The 14,648-nt window shown below is 48.1% G+C and overlaps 1 pseudogene; it reads left to right on the top strand.

Annotated features, from left to right (window-relative positions):
• The first annotated feature begins 6,510 nt into the window (after nucleotides 1-6,510).
• On the top strand, nucleotides 6,511-13,014 carry LOC144168416 (uncharacterized; annotated as a pseudogene).
• Nucleotides 13,015-14,648: the final 1,634 nt, after the last annotated feature.

The following is a 14,648-nucleotide window of genomic DNA, read 5'->3' as shown; positions in this document are numbered from 1 at the left end:
TGAGCGCTTTCACAATTGATCGTATACTACCTCGCCCGTTGCAAGCTCGTTCTCTTCATATGATTACTGATCGACAAGCCGCTCAGCTAGCTTGAGTAGGATGGCGCCAAGAGTCTTTAAAAAATTTACTACTTTTGCTTTCAAAGACTTCCATTCCAAAGCGGCCGTCCGCCGGCCGGTACACACGTACGCCTGGAATGGCGTCGTGTCGAACTAAAACAACTGTTTTGCTTTGTTTAAAAATGTTGCTCGTGCAGTGGAGACACACCAGATCGTCTCACCGTGCTGAGCTTACGTCTTTCTTTCTGTTACTCCGTGCCACAGAAGCACGATGGTATGCGTGAATTTCACGCGGAAAGTTTTTGTCTCGCTCGATGGACTATTCTGAATAAGCTAGTGGCGCGCACTTGCGCAGTGGTATCACCGCGCGATGGCAAGGGTAACGGAGTGCACGGTGCACAGAATACTGAAACTCTCCAATTAAAATCTTAATAATCGCTGACTCCTTCGCTCATTCTTTGCAGCATGCAATTCGTTTGCTCGGTTAATAGCTGCATAAGTGGCACCCACATTTGCATCAGCCTACGCTGTAAGGGAATACCCTGGTTCAGCTTCACTGCAATGCATTCTAGTGACCAATCTATGCGACTGACAAAGCGAAATCGGTGAATGACAGAAAATTGCATACAATCTTCCTCAAAAATGTCATGTGCGCTATGGAATTGCGCAGTGCAGAACGTTGTGTTTACATAGCGCAATGCAACTTCGTACACCGAACTTCTGAGCCAACATCATCATTCTCCGAAATTTATTGTTGTCTGCATGAATTGCAGAACCGAGTGTGTTGTGGGGAAGCTGAACCACGGGAATGCCTTAGAGCGGCAGATCACAGGCTGGATTTCCGAAGGGTTAGTCGACAACGAATAAAACTCGAGCCGTTGAAAAGATAATCGAGAAATCCGTGGGATATTGCCCACGTCTCTGAATCCCATTTTTAGATTATGAACGAGCGTTCAGTTCGTTGGAGGAGGAAGAGTAAACGTTTGGAACAAGCGTAGTAGTTTAAGCACGTAAAATTTAGCGAGTCAAGTAAACTTACTTCCCTCTTCGAGGACATATGCTAATAGGACATGTGCACGACAATCATTTACAAGTGGAGTGAGAAGTCCCCTAACAGGAACGATGTCGTACAATGGGCATCTGTTCAAAGCTATTTACAGCTTTTCTTTAGGGTGCATCTACAAGGGTTGTTCGCGAAAAGTCTCACTAAAACGAAATGGAATCAGCTAAAACGAAATCGAATGTACCCTTAAGCCTCCGACCAGTGAGCCTGCTCTTCGGCTTAGGTGACAAAAATGAAGAGGTGGCCGAATACACCTATTTGTAACAAGCGCTCAGAGTTTATCCTAACGATGAGAAAGGAATAAGACGCACGAAGCATTATATATAAATGGGGTGTAGAAGTGAAGGGCAATAAGTTACTTCGGTTACTAAAAATAATGACACATAATCAATGCGTATTTCCGGTGCCAACCTATGCAGTAGAAACTTAGTATCAGACCAAGAACTTTGACGAAAACCAAGATCAGTTCAATGAGCCATGAAGAGAAAAATGGTAGGAGTAACGCCTGTAGATAGGAAGCGAGCGACATTAATCACGGAGCAATATCACGTAGAAGACATTCTGGCTCAAACTAAGAAGTGCAGATGAACCGGTCACGTGAGTCGAAGGACTCACAAATTTCCTGTGGACACCCAGCGCCATCTTGCTTCCCTTGGAGCCCTCCTTGTATTCTTTTTTTCAGCTGCTAAACAAGCCCCGCTGTTCGGCCTCGTTAGAGTAGGGGTAGAATCGTGGTTTTTGAAATGACCGCCACGGATTCGAGACTTAGCCATGGCCATTTTTCTTCTAAGACCCGTGATTTTTTTTTATTGCGAAATGATCTCTTAGCTGAGTACAGCCCCTTTTTTTCGTTAATAAAAGTGGTCTGGCATCTTTTAGGTCGGTTCAGAGGTGGGGCGCGGAACAACGCGTTTAATTAACGTTTTGCATCGCACCGGTAGCGCCGGGCTTGCATCTACCTTGGAACGGAACATCGTGACCGACAACCGCTGTAGCACTCGGGTTACTGAGTGGCTATACCGAGGGACGGGACCAGAACATTAGGAGAAGGAAGGAAACTGAGTGGGGGTCGGGAATTCAATTCAATTCACTTCAGTTCATTTTATTCACCAGGTACTACTGGCTGGTTGCCTCGGCTATAAGCTATGGGGACAGCTTGACGGGGGCCCAGACAACCAGTACAAGGCAGTAAAGAACGATACATCAATCAGCACTGCGTGTGCAATTGACAATTGGCATGTATGTTATACATAGGAGAAATGTACAAACGCTACAAGCATGTATGCCATTGAATAACAAAAAGCGACTCCAGATGAGAAAAGAATAGCAATTCAAATGCATAAGCAGAATACATAGCCATGCACAAGAGTGAAAGAATAGTGCAAATAACAATAAAACTATGTAAGCATTACATCTAAATATTCACAAATACTTCCCGTAGTTCCCTTAACGAAGGATTGCATAGTGTTCCAAATTTATTCAAAATATACGGCAGGTTATGTTGCAGCATATTGATTTTTGTACTCGGTGCGAGAACAAGGAATTTGCCGAATATCACGGTTGCGAGAACAAGGAATTTGCCAAAGAACTGTGGGAACGCTGGTGAGGACCTGTAGAATAGTCCTACGATACGGAAGTTCTACATATTGTCAGCCGTGACTTTCTTATACGTGCGAAAGTGTTGTAGTGTAGAGGCCAAATAATCAGGACCAATTGATTTGAATGACCCTTAAAGGGACCCTGCAACACTTATTTCAACTTTTTCTTGAAATCTTAAATTCTCGCAGAACGTAGTCACCCAACAAAGCCAGTACTTAGATCAGGGGGTCACAAAGTACACTGTAAAAAATGGCCAATTTTGCGGAGAAAGCTGCTGGTAAAATGTTGCCGGACACATTTCCGTAATTTATACAACGGAAAGAATTTTAAGAACGGACATTCCGTTGTACGGAAAGGCCGTAGCAAAACAAACACTCCATTTCAAAAAGCACGTCTTTCCATAATTGATAGAACCTTCAGAAAAGAAAAAAATACTTCGACGAGGAATCGAACCCGCGACGTTGATAGAATGGGAAAAATGGCAAAGCAGAAAAAGATTCGAATGGCAAAACAGAAAAAGATTCTGTTTGACGTGTAACGGAGAGATCATCCGTATACTGAGGGGCGGAGCGCACTTCCGTTAAATTACGGGTGTTTTCTTTGTTCTGCATCAAACGAAACACGGCTCTGTTTTATTACGGCCATCTGGTCCGTAATTTGTCCGTAAAATTACGGATTGTTTTTGCAGTGTACCTCGACCAAAAATTACTGCTCTATGCCCATCAGATATCTCGTAAACTCGCTCAAAAGATTTTTCTCTCTTTCCCGGCGTTGGCGTTCTTCGACGGATTGAATTACGTCACTAAGGCCATGTAGCGGGTGTTGGCCGGTTTTCCTTCACTTGCAGCAATGAACGCTTTTCGATAGCAAATTTTACAAAAAAAAGGCACAAAAACAAAGCAGAAATGGAAGGCGTATCTGGTGCGACCAGCAAATCACGCAGTGCCCCTCCGTGCTGTCGATAACTATAGCTTTCACAGTGGTTCCAGTCGCGACGGAAAGAGTGGAAGCGCTTATAGAAAGTGTTGCAGGGTCCCTTCAAAAGAGGCGAGTGAAATTTTATGGATGCGCCTTCGTCCTGAGGTGGAAACACGCGGGCTGAAGGTGGGGATGCCTCATAGCTTGCTAAAAATAAAAGTCGCACACACGCGTGCAAAGTGTTTTTCGCGTTCTCCATTCCACTTAGATTACTGAGATCAACTCAGGCGGGATGCAGTCCTATTGCTAAGTGCAGAGCTCCGGGAGTGTTGAAATACCGGAACCTGTTTTGTCGCGAACCGTGTGCTTTTAATTTTTTATTCTGTTTTCAGGAGTGACGGCGGAAACAAAACCAAAAGGATCTAGAGCTTCACAACCTATTATTCCACAACTTTTCGAATAGCTAGTCGTTGCGGTTAGATCCATTAAAAATAAACAGATTGCTAAATAAGTACACTAATAGCCAATACTTTAAGCAAATGGTGCTGTAAATTTATAAATTTATGCATTTTTCTCACTTGTTCTTCGCGGAAATCGTCGGCGAGAGCCGAATCGTATTCGCCCAGTGCGGACGAACTGCGCGAGTGGCCGAAGAGGTAAGCAACTCCTCAACTATGGTCGTTATCTCATTGAGAGCTAGCGCGATTCGATGTTGGGGGCACACGCGACGTCGTGGCGCAGGCAGACCGGCTGGCTGCGGGCATCAATTGTGCACTTTCATTACAACGCAACTTCTCTCACTTTAAACACACGCACATGTGTTCAGGGCTGAAGTATCGAGCCCCGAGAAGCGCGAAGGATGAGCTGTCTCTACAATTTCTCCAACTTCGGAGAACAACGCTGGAGCTGAACGCCCTGCCGCAGACACGCTTGTCACCTGCCTTTCCTCGTGGGCGCTCTTAAATGCGGTTCCCTACTGCTTCGATATAAGTAAGCACGGGAAGCTTTAGAGTGTAAATACATGTATAAAGACCGTTTTTCGCGATTTACAGATCGTTGGTTTAATGCCACCCACCGTGTTCTAATTGCATTAGCTGCCGGTCGAAATTATGCCGATATATGTTTTTTCGCCGACGGGGTTCCTTCTGGTGCTGTCGTTGTAAAACTGCCTATAAGGTAAAATATTTTTTCGTGTGGTTCGGTGTCCCAATCCACAGCTAAAACAATGTTAACAGTATACCCACGCTTAAGCTTCTTTATAACTACCCAGCCTACCTCCCTCGATACCGGGATTTCTATGTGGCAGTGTTATATCGGTGGTGGTTGCAGAGCAGTCTGGCCACAGTGCACTATTGACACCGGCGTACACGAAAACATACGTCAGGCTTACCTTACACAATGCGAATTTTGAGGGAAATCATCCACGTCCTCGTCAACTAAAATACGTGATTCGTGCGGCGTTGTGTCGAATGGTTGTTTCGCGAACGCTTTGTCTCCCCAAAGTTACAAATACAAAATTCTTTATTTGAAATCTCGTAAATCCGTTGATTATGCGAAGCAATCCAAAAGTTTTGTAGGTAAAACTTTTGTTTGTGCCATCTGCTGGAACCAATGAGGGGCTGATCCGTTCTAGTGTCAACGCTGACTCCTTTGCTTTGAACGATGCAACAGTTAACCAGCACAAAACGCACAGCAACTGGTGAGGAAGGCCAAAAACCTGAGCGTCTTCTCCCTTTCACGCAGAGTTTCGACTTTCCGAGCGACTCACCAAACGCGGCGCAACACTACTCGCTCATCAGACTCTCGATTATGTCCACGGGCTGCACTTCTGCGCAGTCACCCTTTCTCACGCTACGACGGTTTTCAGAAACAAGTCGCAATTGCTCTTGCATACGGCCCGCCGCAGCAATGAAATCGTTGCGCTCCATTGCAAAAACTGAGAGCCGTAGTTCACCATATTTGTGTAAACTTCTTTGATTGTAACTCTGATGTAATGACAACCGCGACATTTGTGAAAAATACCATGTTTGGTAATTTAATCAAAAAATACCCAAGGGCTGATAACGCAATGCCGGAACGTGAACCCGCCAACCGCAGAAAGCGAGTTGCCGGGGCCGACTACAAACGAGGCGTGGGAACATTGTTAGCGTTCCACCCATCCAGTTTCTCACCAAGACCGAAAAAAAATTTCGCCATCTTCCCGCGGGGGAACCCTGAGTAGTATGTGAAGCAGTCATGGTGTCGACTCAAGTTCCCATTAGTTTTCAGTTCGATCGCGGCGTTGCGGGAGGAGAATGAGGGAAACGGAGCGCGCGCGCGCGTCATTAGGGAGTTTTAGAATAGGGGGCCCTTGCGTTTGGGGCCCCCAAGAAGTTAGGGGAACCCAAACGCAACACGCTTGCGCGCGACCAGTTTTAGAATAGCGTTTTCCCCGGCCGCTTTGCGTGTTTCACTCGCAGCGCTGTTGCGGCAAACGAACAAAGCTTTCGGAAGGCGTAAATTACAAAATTTTCAAATACTTTAGTGGGTGTACTATATTTTGCCTTCAATGCAACTAATAATGCAGCAAGTATAGTTAAAATAATTTTTTTCTTTTCAAAATATTGGAGCGTCAGCATAATGAAGTCAATACAATCCAATGTCAGTACTGCGGCTAGTTACTTCGACTGGGCTACAGTGTACTCATTTCTGTGCGCCACTTCTCACAGTTGTCTTTTCTCTTGTGTTTTCTTTTCTTTTCTCTGTACATAACTTTCAACGGTGCGGATAATTTCACCGTTTGTTTTAGCTTTTATCCTTATTCAGTGTTGTTTGTAGTGCTCCTGATCGTTGTAGTGTTGTGATCCTGTAGTGCTTCTCATGGTTGAACGATGCCCAAGTTGAGGCCAACCCGTGCCAGCGTCCTTTGTGACCAGCTTTTGTATTTAGATTTGAGTTGGGCGGACTTGGAAGACCTTTTTCTCGGCTACCGGGAGCCAAAGCCACGCCAGTACAAATCGAGCGGCGGCCTGCTGGACGTCAACAGCTTCGATGAAGAGGAGTTCCGGAGGATGTTCCGCTTCGAGAAGCAGCACCTCGACTTGCTTAAGGGGGACATGAGAGTGCCGGATGTAATCCGAAGCAGCCAAGGTGTGAAAGTTTCGGGCCAGGAGGCACTCCTGATGGGTCTGCGGCGACTGGCATACCCCAACAGGTGGTGGGACTTAGAGCCCATGTTCGGTCGTCATTCGTCGTCCATGTCCAGTGTGGTGAACCATCTGTTCAACCACGTCGAGACCACGTTTGGCCACCTGTTGGGAGACCTCAACTCCCATCAGTGGCTTACCGTGGACGACCTCCCGGAGTTGGCCGAGGTTAGTACATGCTTGCTTACGTTACTCTTCAGCGTGGTGTATTGCACTCGCCAAGTTATGAAATACAGAAGGTACTGACTACAGTGACGGGGCCCATCGCTTTAAAATCTGCGCTACAGTGACGGGGCCCCGTCACTTTAAAAGAATTACTACAGTGACGGGGCCCTCTCAATATAACAAAATCAAAACCAGCCGATTAGCCGCCGCTTCTCGTTCTGTGATTTTGTGTTGTGGTTCTGCCGCTGACTAAGGACGTTGTAGTCCGTGGTTCGATTCTCGCACCGTGGTATTTTTTTTGTGTGTGTGTGCGTGTGTGTGTGTGTGTGCGTGTGTGTGTGTGTGTGTGTGTGTGTGTGTGTGTGTGTGTGTGTGTGTGTGTGTGTGTGTGTGTGTGTGTGTGTGTGTGTGTGTGTGTGTGTGTGTGTGTGTGTGTGTGTGTGTGTGTGTGTGTGGCTGCGTGGTTAGCGTTTTGTAACAGCAAAACAATTCACACGGTTAGAGCAGTCGGTCTTGGTTTTTTACTGAAGCGGCCGAACCGCTCCCGCTCACTGGAGCCAAGGCCGACGTAGCCATCGCCAGTTACGCCCGATCTCCTGTAATTATTACCAGTGATTAATAATTAACAGTGACTCTGGCTAGTCAGTGTGTGGAAGCGGTTTGGCCGGTTAGGTAAAAATCAAGACCGACTGCTCTCGCTGAAATATAGTGAAGCGGGCGTCGTGTGGCGGCTTGGAGATCCGTTCGGATAGAGCTAGAGTTAGTCCGACCATCTGTAATTATTAATGATGATTTGTAATTATGAGTGATTCTGGCTAGTCAGTGAGCGGTAGCGGTTTGGCCGGTTGGGTAAAAATCAAGAGAGACTGCTCTCAAAGCGAGTTGTGTTTCCTCTGGACGGACATTTAGTGACAGCTGCCGTTCCTTCTGGACGGAATGCTAGACACAGCCTTTCCATAAACAAGTGCCAGGCAGCGCATGCGCCAGACAGCTCGTGCGAACGACTGACTGGCAAAACACATGTAGTGCATGAACAGATGAGGGGGCCCGTTACTGTAGTGCAGATTTTAAAGCGACGGGCCCCGTCACTGTAGTCCGTACCAATACAGAAACCCGGGGTCCGTCCGGCATGACACTTCTTCAAATAAGGGAGCCGAGGATCACATTCCTTCCAATTACATTCCGTGCACTGCATTGTAGTCTATGTTATGACACTTCAAAAAGGTGGCTCATAGCAAGCAGCGACGCAGTGAGGTCCACCTTGTGGTAATCCGGCAATAGTGGCGGTGGACAATCCCGCGCGATGGACATGTGCCGGCTGAGGATGAGGAGGTGGCGCGGGAGGAGCGAGGATAGGACATGGCGGACTCGGCTGGGCGACGTGTGTGCAGCCGGATCGGCTGAGCGGTGTACCTTGGCGTAGCGGGACTCCAAGTAAAGGTGTGATCGAGGGGGCTCAGTGTCCTTTCTTGGGAACCGCGGCCGGGTGCAAGAACCCCGGTACCACATTTGGCGCCCTGAACGTGGGGCCGGCCGTGGTTCCTAGGAAGGGCATTGTGGTCTTCTTCCTCGTTTTGGTGTTCCGCGGCAAATGTGACCGACAGCTCGCTGAAGATGTGGTCAGACACGATCGACCTGGCGGACCAGTCTCTGGTGGTGGACATCTCGGATGCCCTCAGCGAGAGGGACAAGGTCAAGTTCACTGTCCACACCAAGACGACGCTGTCGGACTTCCAGAAGCCGGAGTTCTCTGTGCTTCGGCAGCACGAGGAGTTCATCTGGCTCCATGACGCCCTGGAGGAGAGCGAGGACTACGCCGGGATGATCATTCCCCCGGCCCCTCCGCGGCCGGACTTCGACGCCTCGCGGGAGAAGCTCCAGAAGCTCGGCGAGGGCGAGGGCTCCATGACCAAGGAGGAGTTCGCCAAGATGAAGCAGGAGCTCGAGGCGGACAGCTGCTGACGACTGCGCCGGGCACCACCCCCGCGGAGCAAGGCCCGCGGACAGGACCTTGCCACGTTTGGACCTTCTGCAAGGACCCCCGGGTCTTAGGAGGCCACCTGTGGCACTGGTCTACTGCCATCCGGGCTGAGCCGTGGGAGTCCCTCGAGAGTGCCGACGCGACCCGCGGAGCAAGGCCCGCGGACAGGACCTTGCCACGTTTGGACCTTCTGCAAGGACCCCCGGGTCTTAGGAGGCCACCTGTGGCACCGGTCTACTGCCATCCGGGCTGAGCCGTGGGAGTCCCTCGAGAGTGCCGACGACTGCAGCCGAGGGCAGCCAGCGTCGGCCTTTTCTTCGGAGGGGGGGAGAGTGTGGTAATCCGGCAATAGTGGCGGTGGACAATCCCGCGCGATGGACATGTGCCGGCTGAGGATGAGGAGGTGGCGCGGGAGGAGCGAGGATAGGACATGGCGGACTCGGCTGGGCGACGTGTGTGCAGCCGGATCGGCTGAGCGGTGTACCTTGGCGTAGCGGGACTCCAAGTAAAGGTGTGATCGAGGGGGCTCAGTGTCCTTTCTTGGGAACCGCGGCCGGGTGCAAGAACCCCGGTACCACAACCTTTTGAAAGCTTTCTTCAATTTCAGAACAATAAAGACTACATTAAGACAAGTCAAATAGGAAACATGTATGAACAGAGCAATTGCTCCTTTTTAGTGCTAAGGAACTACTATGAGATCCTCCTGTGTTAAGCAGCCGACCTGGCATTATTTTTTTTTTCTTTTTGTGCGTGCTAGTACGGTTACAAGCTTTCCTCGCATTGCGTGTTTAATTAAGACTTTCTTCCCTGCAGGCTGTGCACAACAGAGGAGCTGCGTTGACAAACTGCTGGGGCTTTGTGGATGGCACTGCAAGGCCCATCTGCCGGCCATCCGTGGAGCAGAGGATCTACTTCTCGGGGCACAAGAGGGTCCATGCAGTCAAGTACCAGGCCATCATGTGTGCTAATGGCATAGCGTGCGAACTGGATGGGCCTTACCCAGGGCACAGGAATGATGCTGGTGAGTGTAGCTATTGTCGTCGGGTGTAGACCAAAATAGCTGCGAAGGCAAAGGACACTTGTAGTGCTTGGTAAAGGGCACTTGTGGTATCGGGGCATGAGCGCAAAGTTTAACCTTTGTAGACAATAATGCGATTTTCAGCTACTAAGAAATATGAACACATTGCCATGTTTTCGACCAGCTCATTCTACAGCCATCTTTGCGTAATCTGAAGCAGAGACCTTTAACAACAGCCAGCAACCGAGCAAAGCTCCGAATTCAGTGTCTCGAGGACAGCACGCCCCGAAGGTGAGATGTGTAAAGTGACCGTATTGTCCAAGAATGAAAGTAACGAAGAGCACCCTACAAAGACAAATCTTTCGTTTGTCCCAATTTCTTATTTTAAATGAAAAAGACGCGAGTGGCGGCTTGCGGGCACGCTGGCTGCCAGTGACTGCGAACCAGCTGCCTATGGATTGTTACAGGCCGTCCATACTTTCGGCCAAAAGCAGGACCAACCGCTTTCTCGAAGCAGGGGGCTGGGAGAGCACCCTACGTTGCTATTTTTCACGAGCATCTTCTACAGCTTTGAATTTGACGCCTTTGGCGCTGTTATGTCAATGGCAAGGTAAAGAAAATACTAATAAGCCGATGTTGCGACACGCACGGTTAAAAAAATTCAATGCCCTTCTATTATATGAAGGATGGCCAGTGGAGCTGTGGGGCATAATGTTAGTCATCTCGTGGCTCATTGTCATATAATTTATTTCGCGATAGTTCCGGTAAAACAACAGTTACAGCCATTTCCTGTAACCCAGCTCCCTCCGTGGATGGCCATGTATTGCCAGCAGACGGCATTTACTTTTCGTTTTACAACTTCACTACTGACTCAATAACACCAAATTTGGAGCCGTTTTCTGTAATCATACTAACCTGAGGCGGGCAACAAAGCAGAACGAGAACATACTAGCCGTGCTGGGGTTGTTCCTGCTCCTCACCACGGTTCTCGGTCGGCCCGCAATAGACTTCTCTCACGTAAAGAAGTCACACAGCATAACCGTTTCTGCCGCCGTCGCTATCCACCTTGACCACACATTCCTCCCCAACGCTTAGGAGCGCCTATGGCGACCCCTCCAGACCAATTCCTGCACCAGTTGTACCTTCCCACACAGACCAATTCCTGCGCCAGTCGTACCTTCCCTCACAAGGTCCATTCCTCTCAGTTCCCTTCCCCTAACTTTCTCTGTGACTGCCTTGACGCCTTCTCTCACACCTTGTGGCCTGTCCTCGCAAGTCTCACGCCGCCGCCCCCCCCCCCTCCACCACCTAGCCATCTGCAGCAGTGAGCAGTTGTAGGACTTGGTAGGGCACGGTGAGGTACGCCTCACAGGTACGCCTCATTTCCCCGCAGAATTCATGACACCATTAGGGTGGAAGGTGCTTTGTAGCATGTAAATTACTTTCACGTAAATTATTAAAGTAAACCATTTTCGTGTGATTTTTGTTTCAAAACATGCAAATTATTTTCATGTATTGAAAATTTAAATTAATCGTTCAGTCAAGAACCTACAGTTTACTATAGTTCGGTGTGGTATCGCCTCACACTCCTTCCGGAGCAGGTTTTCCTGCCACGAAAAAACCAGTTCCCAGTATGGACAAATAGATAAACCTTATAAAAATAAAAAAAGGTACTAGGACATTCATATTTTAGGGAGGCTTTTATTGCCCCTGCAGAAATGCCTTCTAGCAACGCCTCTGTCCTAAAGGTGAAGCCAACTAACCAAAAATCGGTGTAAGCTTGGTTTTTGTAAGCTGGCTTTTCCACATTGCCTGTTCCGCAGTGAAGCATGGCCATTTACGGAAATAGTATGATTACAGAATTTTCAGTTTTAGCATAGCAATACCGTGTTTGCAAGGTGCGCCCCACTATAGCGCAGTGAGGCCTTTGGAAGACCGTTACGCCCAATATGGCATGCCAGCAGAGCGGTAATTAAACATATCCGATAGGGCGACAAGTGCAGTGCGAACGCACTCTTAGACCGGCGCTCCTTGGTTCCCGTCGGCACCCATACGCGGTGCAGCAGTGCAGGTTGGCCACCGCTGGCGTGCTCCGTTTACTTCTGCGCAATCCTGTACATGCATGGTTGTCTGAGCAGCCTTGCTTGAGCGACTGAACAAAGTTGGTTTCCAGAAGGGAGTTGAGTGCACTAACACGCTATCTCATTGTCTGCATTTTTCGCAGGTATGCTGAGGGAAAGTGGGCTGTACGAAAAGCTGCAACGGCTGGTGCAAGGGACAACATACACGATATATGGCGACCCTGCGTACCCGTTGCGGCCACTGCTGATGCGGCCATATGCAGGCTCATCCCTGAGCCCGCAGCAGCAGACCTTTAACAGCATGAGCACCGTGCGCCAGGCAGTTGAACGGGGTTTTGGGAAGACAGTAAATCTGTTTGCCTTCCTTGACTTCAAAAAAATCAAAAACTTCTGCTACAGAATGTGCCACAAATGTACAAAGTGGCTACAATTCTCACAAATTGCCACACGTGTATCTATGGCAGCCAAGTAGGCATGTTTTTCGGCCTGCGGCCACCATCATTGCATGAATATTTGCACTAACCTACCGTGCTGCATGTTTAGACATCCAGAGTAGTATGAAACGGCACTCTAGCCATGCCTGCAGCGATCAGCTAGAGTGCCGTTGGATGACACTCTAGACACTGCGTATATTTTTTCAGTGCAGGCTGTGAGTAGATGTGTACTCTTGAGCAGATGTGTGTTGTTGTATGCCCCTAGATAAGGTGGTGGTGCTGATTGTTAATTGATTTTTAATGTATAAATGCAATATTCATGCATGCGCGGCCTGCACTACAATTCGTATTTATAATTTTGCGTGACTTGTACATTAAGTGGCGCAGACCCCGTCAAGTTGCTTTTGTTGGCTTTTTGTCGCTGTAAACATCTGTCCATGAGCACCACAGCTTGGCCCCTGGCGTTGGGTGATTGTGTTTACCACGTCTCCCTATTCTAAGTAAGTATCGTTGGACACGCATACACATTGTAGTGTGTGAGGTGAACGGAAAGACAGTCAGTTTCCTGGAGCAAAAGAACACGCAAAAGTGGCGAAAGTGTTTTGCGTTGTCTCAAATTACAGGGTGCAGACCAAGTTGATGCCTTATTTTTGGACGATCCCTGGTTTGCGTCTACCTGAGCCCAGTTGCGCAAGGTGGATTTAGCAATGGTGTCATAATGTATGCCAGAAGTATTGGTCATGTTGAAGGTGGGACGTTGTTTGTGCAGACACTCTTCTGGGGCCCAGCTTGAGGAGGAGGTGGTGGTTTGAGACACCAGTTGGGAACCAGATTTAGGCGCCTTCTTTCTGTCTGTTTGCTGTTTACATCTGCTCCTTTTCGGTCGATGTGCGCGCTCCACGGTGCTTGAAGCTCCACCCCCCCGAAGTAAAATGGTTGCGCCCACTTTTGGAATGCAAGGCTTTTTGTCCGTGCTCTTGACATCTGTATGTTTGTGTATGTCAAGCAAACTTATTGATTGATTGAAGAGTGCAACGGATTGACAGATGCTATTGTTAAGGAACCCGTTTCCTTTAAATTTAACTGTTTGTTTCTTCTTGTTTCTTCTTTTTTTTTCATAGTTTGTTTACTGCCACCGATACGTTTTGGATATCAGATTAACTTTTAACCATTTTGTTTCACGTTCTCAATTCCTTTTGTTGTTTGCTGCTACCTGTATGTTTTCGCAATTAATGAACTGTTACCATGAATTGCATTTTCATTGCCATTGGTGCTTTTGATTGTCCCCACCCCCCTCCCCTCAAGGCCAGCAGCACTTAAAATCTGACCTCTTAAAAACCATAGACTGCAAGATATAGAAATGACAGCCACAGTATGGGTGTGCTGGTCCAATTGGCCATTATAAATTAGAAATTGTAAATCCAGAATTGAGAAGAGTGCAACCATTATGGCTAGTACGTGAGCAGTGGCTGGAGATGTTTTGAAGGCAACTACAATTCTCATAACAGGCATTGCCATGGATTGGCTGTTATACCCAACTTTTTCCATTTGCTGGGCTTGCAGTAGTGACAAAGCAGCTGACTGTACATTTACGTTTTTGCTGTTTGCATTGTCTTTTGAATTTTCCCTGGTTAATGCCTTGGCGCTGCAGGGTAAACTAAGAGCACCTATTCAAGCGGCCTGTAAAATGGCTTTTAGAGGGTGCTGCAAGAGCCGGTGCAGGCTCAACGTTCACAATATACGAAAAATGTGCATGCCCATTACGCCCCTTGCTCATGTGCCCATTGGCACGTGCATCTCTGAGCCCGCAGCAGCATCGGCACTGCATGCCAAAAAGTGAGGCCTCTTTTTAACAGCGAAGCTGTTTACCAAATCGTTTGACTTCCGCATCCACAGTTAAAAGAATAAAAAAATGCCCAGCGCTCGTGTGTGTGCCACGCGGCAACTAACCAGCGTCCCCGGCACACATTTGTCAATCCAAACATACGACATTGTTGACCAAGATTAGATGGAAAAAAACAGCGTATGCACACACTGTCTAGTGATCATCACTTCCAAAAAAGTGAAGGAAGCTCATGCGTATAGTGATGATGGAGTAAAGACTGTTGACGCAGCAGCGAAGAAGTAAATTGGCTACGATAGTG

Source organism: Haemaphysalis longicornis, unplaced genomic scaffold (genome assembly GCF_048455015.1).
Source record: "Haemaphysalis longicornis isolate Haplotype H1 unplaced genomic scaffold, Haemaphysalis longicornis Haplotype H1 scaffold_1, whole genome shotgun sequence".
NCBI lineage: Eukaryota > Metazoa > Arthropoda > Arachnida > Ixodida > Ixodidae > Haemaphysalis > Haemaphysalis longicornis.
This window is presented reverse-complemented; position numbering and strand designations above follow the sequence as displayed.